Source organism: Protopterus annectens, chromosome 10.part0 (genome assembly GCF_019279795.1).
Source record: "Protopterus annectens isolate FY-2018-M chromosome 10.part0, PAN1.0, whole genome shotgun sequence".
NCBI classification, from domain to species: Eukaryota; Metazoa; Chordata; order Ceratodontiformes; family Protopteridae; genus Protopterus; species Protopterus annectens.
Window position 1 is genome coordinate 1,151,875,966 of NC_056744.1, and position 19,892 is coordinate 1,151,895,857.

Below are 19,892 nucleotides of genomic sequence, written 5' to 3' on the forward strand. Positions count from 1 at the left end.
CTGGAACAAACGGACTTGACCATAAAGGAGCCGATGACACACTCATCCCCCCGGATCCGACGCCCAAATCATGGCTCCGAGAGCGTGGATCACGACATAGGATCCAAAAAACTCGAGGGCATCAAAACGATGACACTAGTCCCTTCGACTTAAATCCATATACTTTATTGCCACAGGATAAACACCATAAAACATAGTAGTTTAGCGCTTTCATCAAATGAACATTGACTTCATCAGAACAATTAGGCAAAAATATTACTCAGTTTAAATACCAACAGGCCACTTCTGATAGGACAATAGAGGTGTCCATTCAAATCTAATTAAGATTTAAAAATATATCTACAACAGTAACTTCAAAATTAATATTACAAAAAAGTTCATGTCTTGTATGTTTTTTGAAAACACTGAAAGTTCAGACAACACACCGAACCTTACTTTTGCCCTTTCTACAGGTACTGTTAATTTTTCAAAACAAAAAAAACTTTGGCAAAAACAGTTTAACGGAAAATCATATTATAGATGGTGCAAGTAATTCTAGCAAGAAACAGACAGTCCATGGTAATCACAAACTCACCAGCTCACCCAAACAAGGTTTAAAGACATCCATTGACTTTGACAATTTATTGCGTAAAGCATACAATTTTAAGGACAATTTAACCAATGCTAATGCTTGTAATGACAAGATGATAATTTTTCATACAACTCTAAAAGATACCGTATTTTCTTTCGAAAAGAAATTGTTTAAACTAAAAACCATCGACATGGACATCATGTATTTAAGAGAGTGTATTTCTTTAAAAGTTATTCCGCAAGGTTTACGTGTATACAAGTTCCCGTTTGGTTTGTACTATGATAGTAACATGACAGATGACTTTATAGAAATGTTTGATAAGTGGGGCTTTGAATTATTAGAAAAAATATTTTATATTTAGAGCAAATGAAAAGTACAGTTTTGTACCTACCATAAATGTAGATGTTCGAGTGCTTATACAGCTGCAGTCATAACAGATGGGTTATCCTGCCTTCAGGCGGGTCCTCAGTCGGCCGAATTCCAAAGTCTAGGTCCGGCGTCGGTTGTCGTCGCTTCTTCCCTGACGTCAGTGCGGCAGGGGTATAAAAGAGGCAGCCGACGCCATTTTCTTCAGTTTTTCTTGCCCCAGATGTCAGGTGCCCCCAGAAGGAAGGCAAACATAATGTTATGCAAAAATGCAATGTTGATAAATCAAAAACAGTATTTGCAAGCAAATACACCATAAAAGAATACCCCAAAAAGGTTTTATGAAAAGTGTTTGTCTTAAGGCCTGTCCTAAGAGGGGATAGAGGGAGGGAAACCTGGACTGCAGCTGTATGAGCACTCGAACATCTACATTTATTGTAGGTACAAAACTGTACTATGTTCATCGTGCATACAGCTGCAGTCATAACAGATGGGTAGAATCCCAAAGCTAAGTAAGGGTGGTAGGCACTAAGTGGAACTAGGAGGGGCTAGGATGCCCTGCAGGACTGCTGTGGCAAAGCCCGCTCTAGATTTTGAGTGTAGTGGGAGGTGATAGTGCTTGGAGAAAGTGTGCACTGAACTCCAGGTGGCTGCTTCCAAAATGTCCTTGGTAGGGACCCCCCTGAGGAAGGCTGCAGAGGTAGCTGTGGCTCCGGTGGAGTGGGATCTGATGCATGCAGGCACAGTTTTTCCATGAAATGAGTAACAAAAGCGTATGCAGTGGGCTATCCATTTTGAAATTGTCTGTTTGGAAATAGCCTTTCCTTGAGCACCTGCAGCATAGGACACAAAGAATTGCTCAGATTTCCTGAATGGCTTTGTCCTGTCCAAATAATAACGAAGTTGTCTGTGAATGTCCAAGGAATGTAGTAGTCTTTCCCCCTTGTTTTGTGGATTAGGATAAAAGGTAGGTAAGTGGATAGTCTGATTCAAAGCTACACTGGATACTACCTTTGGCATAAAAGTAGGGTTGGTTCGTAAGGAAACCCTGTCCTGATGAAAAATGATGAATGGTTGCACAGCCATGAGGGCCTGTAGCTCCGAAACCCTGCGAGCTGAGGTGATAGCCAGAAGAAAGGCCGTTTTCCATGACAAGTACTGTAACTCTGATGAAGAAGCTGGCTTGAAGGGAGGAAGGGTCAGCTTTTCCAGTACAAAGTTGAGGTCCCAAGCAGGGACTGGTGGTTTCCTTGGGGGTTTTATATTCTTTGCCCCTCTGAGGATCTGCCTTGAGAGAGGAAGAGAGGAAGAGAGAATAAAGGAGGATCTGTGTTGTATTGTGCAGAAATGGCTGAAGCGTGGATCTTGATGGAGGAGAAGGAAAGTCCATTGTTTAACATCTCAGCTAGGTACAGTAAAATTTGAGGTATATTTATTACCCAAGGATTCTGTCCCTTTTCTTGATTCCAGGCACAAAATAGTTTCCATTTGGCAGAGTAGGCCTTTCTAGTAGAAGGTCTTCTGGCCTCCAAGATGACATCCTGCACCTCCTTGGAGAGGAGAAACTGTTGGGAAATCAAGGAATTCTCCATGCAGCTAGATTTAGAGTTTTGAGATGGCTGTGAAGAGTTTTGTAGTTGTGCTGGGACAACAGAAGAGGGTAGGATCCATGGTGGGGAATGTGTTAGGCTCTTCAGGAGCGGATACCAGTGTTGTCTTGGCCAGTCTGGAGCAATGAGAATCATTTTCAGCCTCTCTGCTCTGGCTTTTAGTAGAACTTTGGGCAGCAGAGGAAGAGGCGGGAAGGCATAGACTGTCAATGTTGCCCAATTGAAGGAAAGTGCGTCCACTTTCCAGGCCTGTGGATGATAGGTCCTTGAACAAAATTTTTTCAACTGGCAATTTCTGTGGGTAGCAAAGAGATCTATGTCTGGCTGTCCCCATGCCAGAGTTATCTTTGTGAAAACTTGAGGATGCAACTTCCATTCGTGTGGATCTGTCATATTTCTGCTTAGGTTGTCTGCCAGTGTGTTTTCCTTCCCTGGCAGGAATTGTGCCTGTAGTTGAATTTGCAATTCCAGTGCTGTGTTCCGTAGGGTCATGGCTTGCCTGCACAGGGGGTATGAATGAGTTCCCCCCTGTTTGTTTACGGCTAGCATTTCCTTTTGGTTGATGTGAAGGTGCTTCTCTTTTCGGGTCCATTTTCCCTGAATGCACTGTTCTGTCATGTGTGCTCCCCAGGCGTAGTCTGAGGCGTCTGTTGTGATGATTTGAGTTGCTTGAGGTACACAGAAAGGAAGACCTGTGTTTCTTTGGCAAGCTTGTGCCCACCACATAAATTCCTTTTGAAGGCATGGAATGAGTGGTATAATTGCTTCCAAGCTGTGGCTGTGTTGAGACCATACGTTTTTTAGGTACCATTGAAGTTTCCTCATATGCAGCTTTGCACATGGGATTAGTAGGATGCAAGATGCCATGAATCCCAGAGCCTGCAGGACTTTCCTTGCAGTTTGCCTGGTGTAAGTTGCCATTTTTCTGAAGTATTGAGACAGTTGACCTTGCTTGTCTGGCGTGAGGTAGGCCGTCTGGGTGGTTGTATCCAAGCTGGCACCCAGAAAAATTATTTGTTGAGAGGGTATTAGTTTTGATTTCTTTTTGTTGACTGTGTATCCCAGGAAGTTCAACAGTTTTATTACAAATGCCAGGTGCTGCAGTAGTATGTTCTTGCTGTCCACTTGGATCAGGCAGTCGTCCAGATATGGGTAGATTTGTATCCCTTGTAGTCTGCAGAAGGCGATTACTGATGCCAGGCATTTCGTAAACACTCTGGGTGCAGTAGATAAGCCAAATGGCAATGCAGAGAATTGGTAATGGGTTGAACCTGCAAGAAATCTGAGGTATCTTCTGCAATCTTGTCTGATAGGGACATGCAGGTATGCCTCCTTGAGGTCCAATGTTACCAGCCAAGACTCCTTGCCCAGCATGGGAAGAAGCTGCTGTAATATGAGCATCTTGAATTTTGACACCTGTAGATATGTGTTTACGATGGATAGGTCTAAGATAGGTCTCCAATCTGTCTTTCCTTGGTACCAGGAATAGTCTGGAATAAAACCCTTGACCTTGTTCTTTTGCAGGTACCTCTTGAATTGCTTTCATGTCCATGAGAGCTGAAATTTGTTTTTGTGCCTCTGCCCTTTGATTTTGTGCAGGTTTGGCATGCCTCTCATTTTTGGAAGGGTGTGAAAGTGGAACCTGTAGCCTCTGTCTATAATGTCCAGAATCCATTTGTCTTTTGTAACAATATGCCAATTTTTTGAGAATGTCAGTTTTCCGCCCAAAGGTGCTGCCATTAAAGCTTTGCTTGGCAGGTGTAGGGGGAAGTCATTGTGTCTGTTTTCAAAAAGACTGTGATCTATCTTCTCCACCTCTTGGGGTTGGTGCTTGCCACTGTCTGGCTCTGAAAGATCCTTGAGGTTGCCCTCTACCCCTTGGACACCTGTATCTGCCCCTTTGAGGTCTGTCCGTGGCTGGAAAGGACCAATTTTATGAAGGCCAGTTTCTGCTGAAACGTGGAGGCTGTACCTGCAGGAAATCTTTCACTGTTTGCATTGATTTCGCTTTTTCCTCCATTTTCTTTAGCACCTCCTCAGCTTTAACACCAAACAATACATCTTTTTGAAGAGGTGCATCTAATAATTAAGCTTTGACATGATCTGGTAAGGTTTGCTCTTTGAGCCAAGCATGCCTACGTATAACAGACCCCGTAACAGCAGCTCTACATGAGGCCTCTAAAGCATCAAAACCACACTGCAAGGTATGTTTACCCACTTGCTCTGCACCATGCAACAAATCCTGCAACTCTTTTAAATCTGGTTGTGTCATCTTGCTTTTCAGCTGAGATATCAAAAACTGTTGATACTTTAACATATGGAACTGACAGTTTAATGCCCTCATGGTTAAAGTGGCCGAGGTGTACACCTTTTTCCCCCACCTTTCTAAAGCTCTGGAATCTCTTTCTGAAGGTAATGGGTTTTTAGCAGTAGAGGCCTTAATTCCCTTGGGACCCTGTGAAATAGTTTCTGGGTCAGCAGTATGGCTTTTATATAGGAACTGGTGAATCAGGAACCTGGTAATACCTGACAGGTTTAACAGGAGCTGGAGGCAAAGAATCAGGATTAAGGCTGGCTTCTGTGTACACATCATCCAAGATATCTAAAACAGGAGGGATAGCCAGAGATCTATGCTGGGGGAGCAGAAGAAATTCCCTGAGCCTTTTCTTGGAATCTGAGTAATCTTGGCCTTCCCAGTGAAAGTGTTCCCTCAATGTATGCAGGGTTTCCCCAAAAGAGAAGTCCTCAGGGGGGGGGGGGGAGACAGAGGGAATAGACTCCTCTGCATCAGAGTCTTCGAATGGAGAATAGGCATAATCCTGGTCCTCAGATAGTTCTGAGGTAATGGAAGCTTGATCTGAGGAAGGGTAGTCTTCCTCTAATCTGAGCCTTTTGTCAGAGAGGGGTTGAGAACCCCTGATAAGAGAAATCAAATCCTCAGCCATTTTAAGCATCTGTTTTTTAGGCATGGTGCCTTGAGAGGGGGTCTGAGGAACCTGTTTTTTGGTTTTCATGGCTGTTTTAGATTTAGTGAAAGCTTTAATAGAGAAGGAGGAAGGCCTGAAGACCCCTTGAGAAATGGCAGGCCTGTCTAAATTCTGAGTTTCCCCACCAGGAGTGGATTCAGTATCTGTAGTAGGAATGGGGGCAGAGGAGCCTGCGACCTCGGGTACTGAAGACATCGGTAATGCATTGTCATTGGTACTCAGGGGCTGCATAGGCGCCTCGCTGAGTACCGGAGAACCGGTAGTCGTCCTTAGCGTGGTTTCAGTAGGTGGTGCGGACCTCGTATGTCGGTCCTTATCTTTGCGTTTTTTGCTCAAAACTGGAGTCGGAGTATCCAACAACATAATATAATTAAATATTTTGCCAAAAAAGTGAAGGGCGAACTCCGCTCAACGCTTAATGGTGCATTTGTTGAATCTAGCACAAAAACGGCAGGCCGAGACGTCGTGGTCTGGGCCTAAGCAAGGTATACAGAAAGAGTGGAAATCCTTATGCGGTATTTGCTTCCCACATGAAATGCAATTATTAACTTTGTCTGACATTGGTCTGAGGCAAGAAAAGTTTCCCCAATGGGGTACTTAGCTTTTAAGAAGACTTCGGCTGAAATACGTTCGTAAATCTCAGGAGCTGGACGACCGGCACTTGCAAACTGCTTCTGCTTCGGGCACCGCGCGGCAAGAAAGACTGAAGAAAATGGCGTTGGCTGCCTCTTTTATACCCCTGCCGCACTGACGTCAGGGAAGAAGCGACGACAACCGACGCCGGACCTAGACTTTGGAATTCGGCCGACCGAGGACCCACCTGATGGCAGGATAACCCATCTGTTATGACTGCAGCTGTATGCACGATGAACATCTTAAAATAGACGTGGAAGTTGTACACTTGCATCAATATATTACATCTGATTTGCTGTTTTGCCAATATGAAGGTCTGTTTGACAAAATTGTTAACAGGGTAGAAAAAAGTGCAATGGTATATTTTTAAAAAAGAAAAGGAAGTTACAAAGGGATATTAATCAGTACAAATATCACAATGTATATCCCACTAATAGGCATTTTGTAGAGAACGAACAACAATTTAATGATGGAGGTCACTTTCATGAGTCACCAACTGTCATGGGTTCAGGGGAAGGAGGACACCCACACCCAGAACCTTTTTTTGAAGGTGAACCAAATGACCCAGTAGATTCTCAGGATTTTCACTTTGTGAGACGCTCAGAGAGAATAGCCAACAGGGACAACAGACATATTACCAAGGGATGGGAACACATCGAGGACACACCAATCAGATGAGAGGCAGAGGGAGACATTGATCATCTCCCCTGACCATGTTGTACACACTTTTATGGGTTTTAATGTTTATAATTACAGTGACAGATTAATTTCTGAAGAATGTTTTTCTTTATTTTTAAAAGTACATCTGAAGAAGCGTAGTTTGCTACGCGAAAGCGCTCATTTTTCTGTATCCAAATAAAGAAATACCAATTTCAAGGTAATTTATCTCCTGTGGTGATTCCCTCTGGATCTGCTATTATTATTAATATTTTATTTTTAAAATGTTTTAAATTTGTACCTAGCAAGAGACCTGATATAGCAGATGCACTTGTGGACAAACTTGTATACTAGGAAATTAAATTTTAGAGTATTATTTCCTAAACATAATACTTCTCCTACAGAAGTTTTACATAATAAACCGTTGAGGAAAAACAGTGTTTATAATCCTACATTGCACAATTTGATTGCTAGTTACGAAAGAGTTGTTAAGGAGGATATTTACCAGTTACGGGCGAGCAACAGTAAGGGATATAATAATTTAAATTTAAAAGAGAAACTTTTGTTAATGGAATTAAAGGGGGATAAAAAGATACGTATTATGACTCCTGATAAAGGTGGGGGAATTGCAGTGTTCAATGCGGAAGGTTATATTAATGTTATGCAATCTATACTTTTTAGTGAGGACAAGTATCTGCAAGTGTCCATAAATGAAATACATATTTCTTATCAAAGGATAGACAGTTTTTTGGAAGAATATGTTTTGGAAAATAGAATTTATCCGGACATGTACAACTTTTTGTATAATAAACATCCTAAAGTGCCTGCCATCTTCGGGATTCCTAATGTACACAAAAACATGCCCAACCACCTTTTAGACCCATAGTGGCAGGCAATGGTTCAAAGACACAACTTGGCAGTATTTATAGATAGGATGGAAGAATATGTTTTGGAAAATAGAATTTATCTGGACATGTACAACTTTTTATATAATAAACATCCTAAAGTGCCTGCCATCTTCGGGATTCCTAAATTACACAAAAACGTGCACAACCACCTTTTAGACCCATAGTGGCAGGCAATGGTTCAAAGACACAACTTGGCAGTATTTATAGATAGGATGGTTAAACATGTGGTTGACAGTGTCCCACACTTAAAGACTGATGGGACTTTTTAGCAAAAATCACTTCTGATTTATGGTCCCCTGAAGTTGTATTCTTAACGATAGACGTTCAGGACCGGTTTCCTTGAATTCCTAAGGTTGAAGGTTTAAGATATTTTGTGGAAGTTTTATATTCTTGCTCCACCCTCACCCAGGACTGTATCAAGTTGATATGTGAAATAATGGCGTTGATTTTTAGATTATAACTATATTTATTTTGAGGGACAATATTACCAACAAATCACTGGAGTAACTATGGCCACAGCCTGTGCCCCTGTATATGATAACTTGGTGATGTTGGACTGGGAATTGGAGTATGTTTTTAAAAGTAACTTCTATAATGAGATTATTTCATATAGCAGGTACCTGGACAATATTTTTATCTTGTGGAAGGGTATACCTGACAACATCCCCCGATTCATTGATTATTTAAATAGTACCCATTTTTTTAAGTTTACATACCAATTTGACACCTTGGAGATGAGATATTTAGACACTCATCATCAAGGATGACAAGTGTTTTAGGTCTAAAGTATTCCGCAAACACACCTTTTGCAATTCTTACTTACATTTTGACAGCCACCATCCATTCTTTCAGAAGAAGGGAATAGAAAAAGGACAGGCTATTAGGATAGCAAGGATGACGTCACACAAGGAGGACCTATATTATTAATTTTGTCTTTTGGAATCTATGTTTTTAGAAAGGGGCTATCCTGTTGAATTAGTGACCAATACCCTTCAAGAAATTTTAGATGGGTGGGGTGTTAAATATAAGTCCTTGCTGGGTCAAAAAATAGTGGACACTACTGTTTCTAACCATATTGAAACGAACACACAACTAGACAGATGTAACTTTTCACAGGCATGTGTGATGCAATGCAGTTCCTTTTATCAAGGTATCAAAAATATTCTGTACAAGAATTGGAAAATATTCAAGGCAAATAATGAAATTACATATTGGTTGGAGAGAAACCTATTTTTTCAACCAAGATTGGTAAAGATTTAAAAACTATACTGAAAAGTAATCAATCAAGTCAAGCCTTGAAAGGTGATATGGGAACTAGAGCTTTATAATCAGTGCACTTGCATATTGCAGGACCCCTCTGTCATTTTATCTAACTATGCTAACAGCAAAATATTTTTTAAAAAGGGTAATTGTGGCACCAGAAAAATACTTTATCTTGCTAAATGTAATACCTGTACTGGTTTTCATTTTAGCAAAATGGAGAGGGCATTGAAATCAAGCATCTATGAGCATTTATATGACATAAAAAAAAAAAAAAAAAAAGAAACAAATGCCCTATACAGACATAGCAAGCTATGTGCCAATTTTAGTGGTTTTAGATTTGCTATAATAGATGAGGTACAAATAAATCTAATAGATGAGGTACAAATAAATCAAAGAGGGTGTGACTGGAAAAATATTTTATGCAAGAAAGAAATTATATGGCAACTGCGATTGGCAGCTAACATATAACCCTGATATTAATGATTTTGTTTCCATCACACCAGTTTTAAAGGAAAGGGCAGTTAAGATTTGATATGTTATTTATATACTTAAATTTCAGTAATTTCTACATTTAACATTTCATTACGTGTATGTCTTAATATGTACTTATTTATAAATCCGTGTTTTTATCAAAAAACATACAAGACATGAACTTTTTTGTAATATTAATTTTGAAGTTACTGTTGTAGATATATTTTTAAATCTTACTTAGATTTGAATGACACCTCTACTGTCCTATCAGAAGTGGCCTGTTGGTATTTAAACAGAGTAATATTTTTGCCTAATTGTTTTGATGAAGTCAATGTTCATTTGATGAAAGCGCTAAACTACTATGTTTTACAGTTTTTATTTATCCTGTGGCAATAAAGTATATGGATTTAAGTCAAAGGGACTAGTGTCATCATTTTGATGTTATTTTCTGGGTTACTAGTGTTGTTTTGCAGCACCTACCATTTATTTTTCTAAACTCTAGGGCATGGCTGGCATTGAGGTTGGAGGAACCATCGGCACCGACCCCCTGACTCTGGAGCTCCTCGGATCCAAGGATTCTGAAACCCGGGGATGGATCGGAAAAGGAGCTATCGGGGAAAACCTCAGAGCCGAATTCCCTGCTCTGTCAGGAGGGTGAGCCAGCAACACTCCCATCTGCAACCGAGTCTGTAAAATTCTTATCATCCAGTCCATGTCAGCCTCAGACAGGCTTCTTGTCAATCTGGAGAATGCCACTGACACCGGCTGAGAGAGCCGATGAGAGGACAACCTCGAAGCAGACCGAACCTCCTCCTCCAGCTCCGGAGAAGATCTAGGGGAACGGAGTCGAGGGGAAGATGGCTTAGGAGTCTTGTCCGGGGTAGTGACCACTTTAACAGGAGGACCCGAAGGATCCGACGGGTCCATTGGTCTCTTACAACCCCTATCTTTGTCGCTCTCTCTTTTTCTCTCTCTCCCTATGCTTCTCTTTCCTGGCCTCTGTCACCCTGTTTAGAAACAGGAGTGCGAGTCCCGGACAGGAAAGGAGGACCAGAAGCTGATACGGCCATAGCCATGGCAGTAGAGGAAGAAGAAGCAGGTTCTGCCAGAAACCCAACCAAAATTAACTTGGTCCTGCGGTCCCGTAAGGCCCGTGGATTAAAGACTGCATAAATTTTGCAGCCTGAAGAAAGGTGGGGAACCCCCAAACACGACACACAGAGTGTGGCCATCAGTGGAGACTACTTATTGCCACACGCTGTGCATTTGGAGAAGGTCTGCTTTCGAGGGTCAGACATCTCAACCCCCACAGCAACAAATAAGGCTTACTAAAGCCCTACCTAAACACATGCACTCGCAGCAAAGGAAAGGGAGGCCTACACTAACACAAAGTTTTACTACTTTTTTTTTTTTGAGCGGAAACCCGTGGGGGGAGGAAGGAAGGGAAGGTAAACACTACCCATGCACACTAAACTGACTTTGCACAGTTAAAGGAGGAAAAAAAACCTACTCTACCTGCCTGGAGCTCAGAGATCACGTCTTGGTGAAGCTGCAGCAAACGAGATCTGAGGGTTGGAAGGAGGTTGCAGTGTAGTATGGGTAAGGGGGAGGAGCTTGGAGCTTGGATCTTAGCTTGGAAAGCTGCTGGCTTGGATCCATATTGGATCCGAAACCCACAGGTTGATGATCAAATGAAGTTAACTACTTCAGATCAGATGTTTAGTCCAAGGTTAAAGAAATCCAGAATGCAAGCTGTTGTATAGCAGATACGAGAACAAACTGCACAGCTGGCTTGTGAAATATTTTCTAGCATATACCAGCAACAGCTAATAAGAGTCCAAGTAATAAGGTAAACTCCCTTATCTATATTTTATTACATTTCAGTCAGGTTACAAAAAGCAAAATAGGTGTGGAGGCTAGCAATACTTTTAACACCAAGTGTGAGATGCTGGTCAGTAGGTCCCTATTGCTCTGCACTACAGAGTTACATAACAAAACATACTAGCAGTCTGCCACATAAATACAAAAGGGAACTGAGCTAGTTAAACAAATACCAACTCTCTCTTCCATGATCTGTGTTTACCTGCTGTGAGATTATCCACATTACAAAACGAGACTTGCAGGGATAATACAGGTTCAGAATATTTGTCATAATAAATTAAAAAAAAGTAAACGTGTGTCCCTAAATGCTGTCATATTTAGCATGCTCCATTGTGAACTCTACTGCAAAAATTATTGCACTACAGAAAAGCAGTAAAGGTCCACAGCTGCTCAGGTCATTTTATTCAAAGCACTAATATGAAAAGTCCTAATTCAAGACTGCCTTTTCCAGAATGATTTACTTATTTAGAAAACCAATCAATTGCCATGTCTGCTCAGTCTGGAGCCACAAATGATCAGTCCCAGTTAACCTCACACCATGAGGTTAATAATCTCTAAATCAACTGTTTTACTTAAAGTAGGATGTGTGGCTCCTACACTCTGAACAATATGTTTGTGGGGCACCATCAAGGTACAACAAAGCTCCACAGTCCTGGAGTAAGACAGCCTCCAAAGGGACCAAAACTAGCATAATTTCAGTTTTGTATGTGTACTCTTGTGCACAGCCATTGAACACTCATTCTTTCAACAATTTCCATATCAGAAAGGTATTAAGAAAAAACAGTCGTAACCGCTTTTCCATAAAATTTGTTTTAAAGGTTTACCAATTATAGACTTTCTTAATGATAATAATAATGATAAATATGTTGATAGCATATTGATATTTCACATTATATTGTCGTTTTTAATTTTTATTTGCAAACAAAAAAAGTGTATGCTTATTGGTGGAAAGAGGTCATGTGATGAAGTTAGTCATTATTTAAATGTGAAATCTTTTTACACAGTTTTATTTTGATGATATAGTTTGAATCTGTGAGACAAAAGTGCTCAATAAAACTGTATTATTCCTGCGAGTTATGATTGCTATAGCTTGTTTTGTTTTTCTAAGTGTTTGTTCTTTGTGGTAACCATTTTGCTAGACTGCATTTTTGTTTTGTTTCATTTAGAAATGTGTTAACCAAATTCTGTGGATTCCAAATTAAGTCAATTTTACATAATATTATGCACATGCCACAGTTTCCAAAAGAAAAGTTTTTCAGAAGTCTTGCCCTTGTTTCCTTTTTACCATCTTTAAATAAAGCAAACAGCTTGCTCACAGGACATTCAGCCTTTCCCCTCTGCCTTTTTGATGCACTGTCTTCAAAACAGGCTGCAAGAATGTCAGCATAACTACTGGATATTCTGCTTGTGTACTGACGTATGTCAAAGGAACTAACTACACCCGCTTTAGAGACATCCCTATATGGCACCCACAGCATGTCCACATCTTGGGCATTTGGCAAGTCATGTGTGGGTAGTTAAGGAAAATGAGATAACACAGTGACCAAATTAAACCTCTATATCATTTATCCTGCCCTTTTCATAACACTTCAGATAGACTAATGCCACCTCCTCAGGCTTTCTGGGTAATCCAAAAAACTAACATTTAAGTGATAAATCTTTACATTTCTTCCACATAAATTTATTTTTAGATTTAATAGTTTGGAAGCTACAAAGGGACATCTAACAGTGATCTATTTTATTTTTATTGGTTTCTTATGGTCAGAATATGTTAAACCACCCCATTAGGTACAACTGAGATTGGCAATCAGGCAAAGTCTATAGACTCTGCCCATATCTCAAAGTCCTACCTGCTTGCACACCTTGGAATCTTTCCTCTATAATCTAATAGCAAATTTCCATCCTGGAAGAACAGTCCCAAGTATATTTTCACAGAAAAATAGGATCTGCTCGATATCTGCAGGATCTCATACTTCTGCAAAACATTATTCTTAACTGCAGGGAGTTATAGGAGTTTTCATAATGTCTTTTTACCCTTGTATTAAGCTAGTCATCTATATATACCAGCAATCTCAGAACAGTGACAAAAAGTACAGTTTTGTACCTACCATAAATGTAGATGTCAGAGTGTTCACACTGCTGCAGTCATTACACTTGGGTTTTCCTGCCGTCAGGCGGTCCCGTAGTCGGCCAGAGTTCCAAAGTCTTAGTCCGGCATCGGTTGCTGTCGCTTCTTCCCTGACGTCAGTGTGCCACGGGTATACAAGATGCATCCGATGCCATTTTCTTCAGTTTTTCTTGCCCCAGATGTCAGGTGCCCCCAAGTAGGTAGGCAATACATATTGCTAGTAAAAAATATATATAGAAAATAAAAACAATACCTTCAGGTACAAGCAAATACACCTCAAAGGTTGTATAGGATAGAAAGGTACAGATAAGTCCAGCTAGTTTAGAGGGGATGGAGGGAGGGTAACCTGGACTGCAGCAGTGTGAACACTCTAAGATCTACATTTATGGTAGGTACAAAACTGTACTATGTTCGTGTTACACCGCTGCAGTCATTACACTTGGGTAGAATCCCAAAGCTAAGGTTGGGTGGCTGATCTATAAAGAGTTAGGATTGACTGTGAGGCCCTGCAGAACTGCAGTGGCAAATCCTGCTCTGGATTTAGAGTAAAGAGGCAAGTGGTAATGCTTGGAAAAGGTGTGCACTGAACTCCAAGTTGCAGCCTCAAAAATTTCCTTGGTAGGTACTCCTCTGAGAAAGGCTGTTGAAGTGGCTGTTGCCCTGGTGGAATGTGGCCTGATGTTATTAGGGACTGATTTTCCATGCTGTGTGTAGCAGTAACAAATACAGTGTCCTATCCATTTGGATATAGTCTGCTTTGAGATAGCCTTGCCCTGTGATCCTGTAGCATATGCTACAAACAGTTGCTCAGTTTTCCTGAAAGCTTTTGTTTTGTCCAAGTAGAAGCGTAGCTTCCTGTGCATATCCAAAGAGTGCAGAAGTTTATCCCCTTTATTCTGGGGGTTTGGATAAAAAGTTGGCAAATGGATGGTTTGGTTAAGAGCCACACTAGATACCACCTTTGGCATAAAGGTAGGGTTTGTCCTTAAAGAAACCCTGTCCTGATGAAAAAGTATAAAAGGTTCCACTGCCATTAATGCCTGTAGCTCTGAGTCTCTTCGTGCTGAAGTTACTGCCAGGAGCAGAGCTGTTTTCCATGATAAAAATTTTAGATCTGCTGTATTGGCTGGCTCAAAAGGCGGCAGGGTCAGTTTTTCCAAAACTAAATTGAGGTCCCAAGTTGGTGTTGGTGCTCTCCGGGGCGGTCTTATGTTTTTAGCCCCTCTGAGGTACGGCTTTAGCAAGCAATGAGAGAATAAAGGAGGATCCGTGTTGTAATGTGCTGAAATGGCAGTGGCGTGGATCTTAATTGACGAGAAGGACAGGTCTTTGTCCAGCATCTCAGTTAAGTATTGTAAAGTCTGAGGAATGTTTGGGACAAGAGGGTCAAGGCTTTGAGCCTGGTTCCAGGCGCAGAATCTCTTCCATTTTTCTGAGTGAGCTTTCCTGGTGCTAGGCCTCCTGGCCTCCAAAATGACATCCATAACAGCTTTAGAGAGAGGTATTGCCTGTTTGACTAATGGATCTGCCATGCAGCCAGGTTTAGGGCTTTGAGCTGACCATGCAGGATCTGATTGTTTTGTTGAGTCAGAAGGTGTGGAATTTGAGGCAAAATCCATGGTGGGCCTAGAGCTAAGTTCTTTAAGATTGGGTACCAGTGCTGGCGTGGCCAGTCTGGAGCAATCAGGATCATCTGTGGTTTTTCTTGTCTGGCTTTTAGGAGTACCTTTGAGAGGAGAGGCAGTGCTGGGAAGGCATAAACTTTTAGGCTTTTCCAGCTGAAGGAGAGAGCATCCACTTTCCATGCTTGTGTGTGATAAGTCCTTGTGCAGAATTTTTGTAGTTGGCAATTCAGTGAGGAGGCAAAAAGATCTATGTCTGGGCATCCCCATTTTTGCGTTACCATGCTGAAGATTTGTGGATTCAATTTCCCTTCGTGAGGGTCCATGATATTTCTGCTGAGATCGTCTACCAGAGTATTTTTCTTTCCTGGCAGGAATTGTGCTTGCAGATGGACTTGATAAGTTAGAGCGGTGTTCCACAAGGTCATGGCTTGCCTGCATAGGGGATAAGAATGAGTGCCCCCTTGCTTATGTACCACATTACTGTGGTGTTGTCTGTCTTTAATAATAATTGTCCTGGATGCAGAAGGTCCTTGAAAGCTGTTAGGGCATTTTGAGCAACCAACATCTCTTTTTGATTGATGTGAAGATGCATCTGGTCTGTGGTCCACTGGCCCTGAATGCATTTTCCTGCCATGTGTGCTCCCCAGGCGTAATCCGAAGCATCTGTTGTTAGAGTCTGCCTGAATGTGGGTAGGGTAAAAGGCTGACTCTTGTTGAGGTGACATGCCTGTGCCCACCATCGAAACTCCTGTTGTAGGCAGGAAATCATTGGTATTACTGCTTCTAAACTGTGAGAGTGTTGAGTCCAAACACTTTTTAGGTACCATTGTAATTTCCTCATATGCAGTCTGGCATATGGTATTAGTAGTCTACAGGATGCCATGAATCCCAGGGCCTGCAGAATTTTTCTTGCAGGGAGATGGGACTTTTTTTTTTGCCAGTAATTGAAAATATTGAGTTAGTTGAACTTGTTTGTCTGGCGTGAGATAAGCCATCTGGGCCGTTGTATTTAAGCTGGCACCCAGGAATATAATCTGTTGTGAGGGCACTAGTTTTGACCTCTATTGGTTTACTGTGTACCCTAGAGAAATTAGCAACCTTTTTATAAATGCCAGATGCTGTAGAAGGATGTCCTTTGTCTCTGCTTGAATGAGGCAGTCGTCCAGGTATGGATACATTTGAATTCTTTTTTGTCTGCAAAATGCAATTGCTGGTGCCAGGCACTTTGTAAAGACCCTGGGCACAGTAGATAAGCCACAGGGCAGTGCAGAGAATTGGTAGTGCATTGTACCAGCTTTGAATCTGAGGTATCTTCTGCAATTTTGTCCGATAGGGACATGCAAGTATGCCTCTTTGAGGTCCAGAGTAACACGCCAAGCCTTCTTGCCCAGCATGGGTAGAAGCTGCTGTAATGTCAACATTTTGAATTTCGGAATATCCAAGTATTTAGAATTAAAAGGTCTAGTATGGGTCTCCAGGCCTTGTCCTTTCTGGGGACCAGGAAAAGTCTTGAGTAAAATCCTTGTCCTTGTTCCTGTTGTGGTACATTTTGAATAGCTCTCATGTCCATGAGGGCTGAAATTTGTTTTTGTGCCTCTGCCTATTGATTTTGTGGCAGGTCTGGCATTCCTTTTAGCCTTGGTAAAATATGAAAGTGGAACCTGTAACCTTGAGACACAATATTCAGAACCCATTTATCTTGTGTGATTGTTTGCCAGTTTTGAGAAAAAAATGGTAGTTTTCCCCCTAAAGGGGCTGCCAAAAGGGAAGAGCTTGGCGTATGAAGGGGAAAGTCATTGGAACGGTTTCCTGTACGGTTGAGACTTGTCCTCACCTCCTTTTGGGGTTGAGGTGCCCCACTGTCGTTGTCTGTTAGAACCTTGGGGTTGAGATCTGCCTCTTGGGCGTCTGTATCTGCCTCTCTGTGGCCTGACACTGGAAAGGACCAATTCTTTGTTGGCCAATTTCTGCTAAATCGAGGTGGCTGTACCTGTAAGAAATCCTTGACTGCTTGCATAGATTGAGCTTTATCCTACATTTTCTTTAACACCTCTTCTGCCTTAACACCAAACAAGGTATCATGCTGTAAAGGAGCATCCGATAATTTTGCCTTACCATGATCAGGTAAACTCTGTTCTTTTAACCAAGCAGGTCTTCGAATCACAGAACCTGCAACTGCGGCTCTACAAGAGTCCTCTTAAGAATCAAAACCACATTGCAAAGTATGTTTTCCCACCTGTTCAACTGCATGCAATAAATTCTGCATTTCTTTACAGGTCAGGAGCTTCTGAGCTTGCAAGCATTTTCTGTTTTAACTGAGCTATTAAATATTGTTGGTACTTAAGCATGTGAAACTGGCAATTTAAAGCCCTTATTGCTAAAGTTGCAGAAGTGTAAACTTTCTTCCCCCATCTATCCAAAGCTCTCGAATCTGTCAGAGGGTACTGGATTTTTTTGCAATGGAAGCCTTAACCCCTTTTGGACCCTGGGAAATAGTTTCTGGGTCAGCAGAAGGGTTTTTATAAAGAAACTTGTGAGTCAGGGACTCTATAATACCTATCTGGCTTAGCTGGTGCAGGGGGCAAAGAATCAGGAGATAAGCTGGATTCAGAGAACACATCATCCACAATATCTAGCACAGGCGGAATAGCCAAGGGCCTGTGCTGAGGCAATAAAAGGAAATCACTGAGCCTTTTCTTGGATTCTGAATAATCCTGACTTTCCCAATGGAAATGCTCCCTCATGGGATGCAAAGTTTCCCCAAAAGAATAATCCTCAGGAGGAGAGGCTGAAGGGATAGATTCTTCAGCATCAAAGTCCTCATGGGGGGTAGAGAGTATCCCTGGTCTGAAGAGGAATCAGAGGAAATGGAAACCTGATCAGAGGAATCACAGTCAGCATCCTGCCTAGGCCTTTTCTCAGGAGGGGGATGGGAACCCCTGATTAGAGTAATGAGGTCTTTGGCCATTTTAAGCATCTGTTTCATAGGCATGGAGGACTGTTCAGGAGAATGCTGCACTTGCTTCTTTGTCTTTAATGGTACTTTTGTCTTGGCTGTTGCTTTAATGGTAAGTTGTGAAGGTCTGAAGACACCCTCAGAAGCCGATCCCTGCTCAGCGGCTCCGGACCCATCTGAGGGATTAGTTTCCGTAGGCCCAATACCTTGAGTTTCCAGAGGCCTAGTTGTCTCCATGTGGGAGTCGGAGGCAGCCTGTGGCTCTGAGGTAGCGGGTGTCAGGGGCTGCGAAAGCACCTCACTGAGAATCGGCGACTGGCCTTGAAGAGGTTTCGTCGTCGGTCTTGGACCTCGGATGGCTGTCTTTATCCTTGTCTTTGCGTTTTTTCGGAATTGCGGTCGTCGGTTGATCTGACGGTATAGTATAATTGAACCTTCGGCCAAAGTAGTGTAAAACAAAATCAAAACGTCTTTTTATAGTGCGTTTGTTAAATCTAGCACAAAACCGACAACTAGTGACGTCGTGATCAGGGCCTAGGCATGGAATACAGTAAGAGTGGAAGTCCTTATGAGGTATTTGCTTCCCACAAGAAATACAATTATTAACTTTTTCTGACATCGGTCTGAAGCAAGAAAAAGTTTCCCCAACGGGGTACTTAGCTTTATTGAAGACTTCGGATCTGAAATTCAACTTCGAAAATCTCAGGAGTCGGACAACCGGCACTTGCGAACTGCTTCTGCTTCGGGCACCGCGCGGCAAGAAAGACTGAAGAAAATGGCGTCGGATGCATCTTATATACTCCTGGCGCACTGACGTCAGGGAAGAAGTGACAGCAACCGACACCGGACCAAGACTTTGGAACTCTGGCCGACTACGGGACCGCCTGACGGCAGGATAACCCAAGTGTAATGACTGCAGCAGTGTAACACGATGAACATCTTCTGATTAAACAGAAAATGGACACACATCACTGGATTGATGTATTCTAACAGTTTCATGTTCTATAAAAATTACCAGGTTGACAGTTGGCATAATGGTTAAGGTGTTTGCCTCTCACAGACAAGGTACAGAGTTTGATTCTGACCCTTAAAAGAGAAACTGGTTAAATTTAAAATCACACACGACAGTTATCCTAGTTCTTACCTGTGAACCATACTTAAATGTTCACGCCATTTTTTTTCTAACATAGCAACATATTTTACTTACTACGTTTGTCAAATGCTGTTTGCTTTTTCCGCGAACCTGTAAGAATTTACATTCATTTACAGTCTGGTGATTTGAGATTACATTGGGTCCCTTCTTTTACTATGTAGCTGCTTCTGGGTTTGTTATATGACCATTCAGTCTTATAAATAATTCTTATTGATAGCCTGTAGTGCTGATTCTGGACCATCACCATACAGGAAGCAACACTCCCACAATTACCTAGTCTACATTACTGCTGACACTCCTGGTCTAAGCCTACACTTCTGAGTGAGATACGACTCTTCTAAACTGTAGATACAGGTCTTTTATATATCATACTTCAGGCTGCAGACGAGATAAAAATCACTTAAATATTACGTTTGAAAAGTAAATTCAAAGTACACCAAAAACTGAAAAAGGAGACATTTACATTGTCTACTTTCCTTTGCTGAAAAATTGGCAAACTAAAACTTGCCCAAAAATATAGGGGGTGATCATCCTGTCCCATACCCTACCATGTTAACATTATATAATAAACTTTGAAACTGTACAAGTTAGGGTAGGCTATAAGGGGAGAAAGCACCACTGAACACACACTTCTTTACAGATGTGATTCAGCAAACATTTCAGCATGGCAAATGTTATTTGTA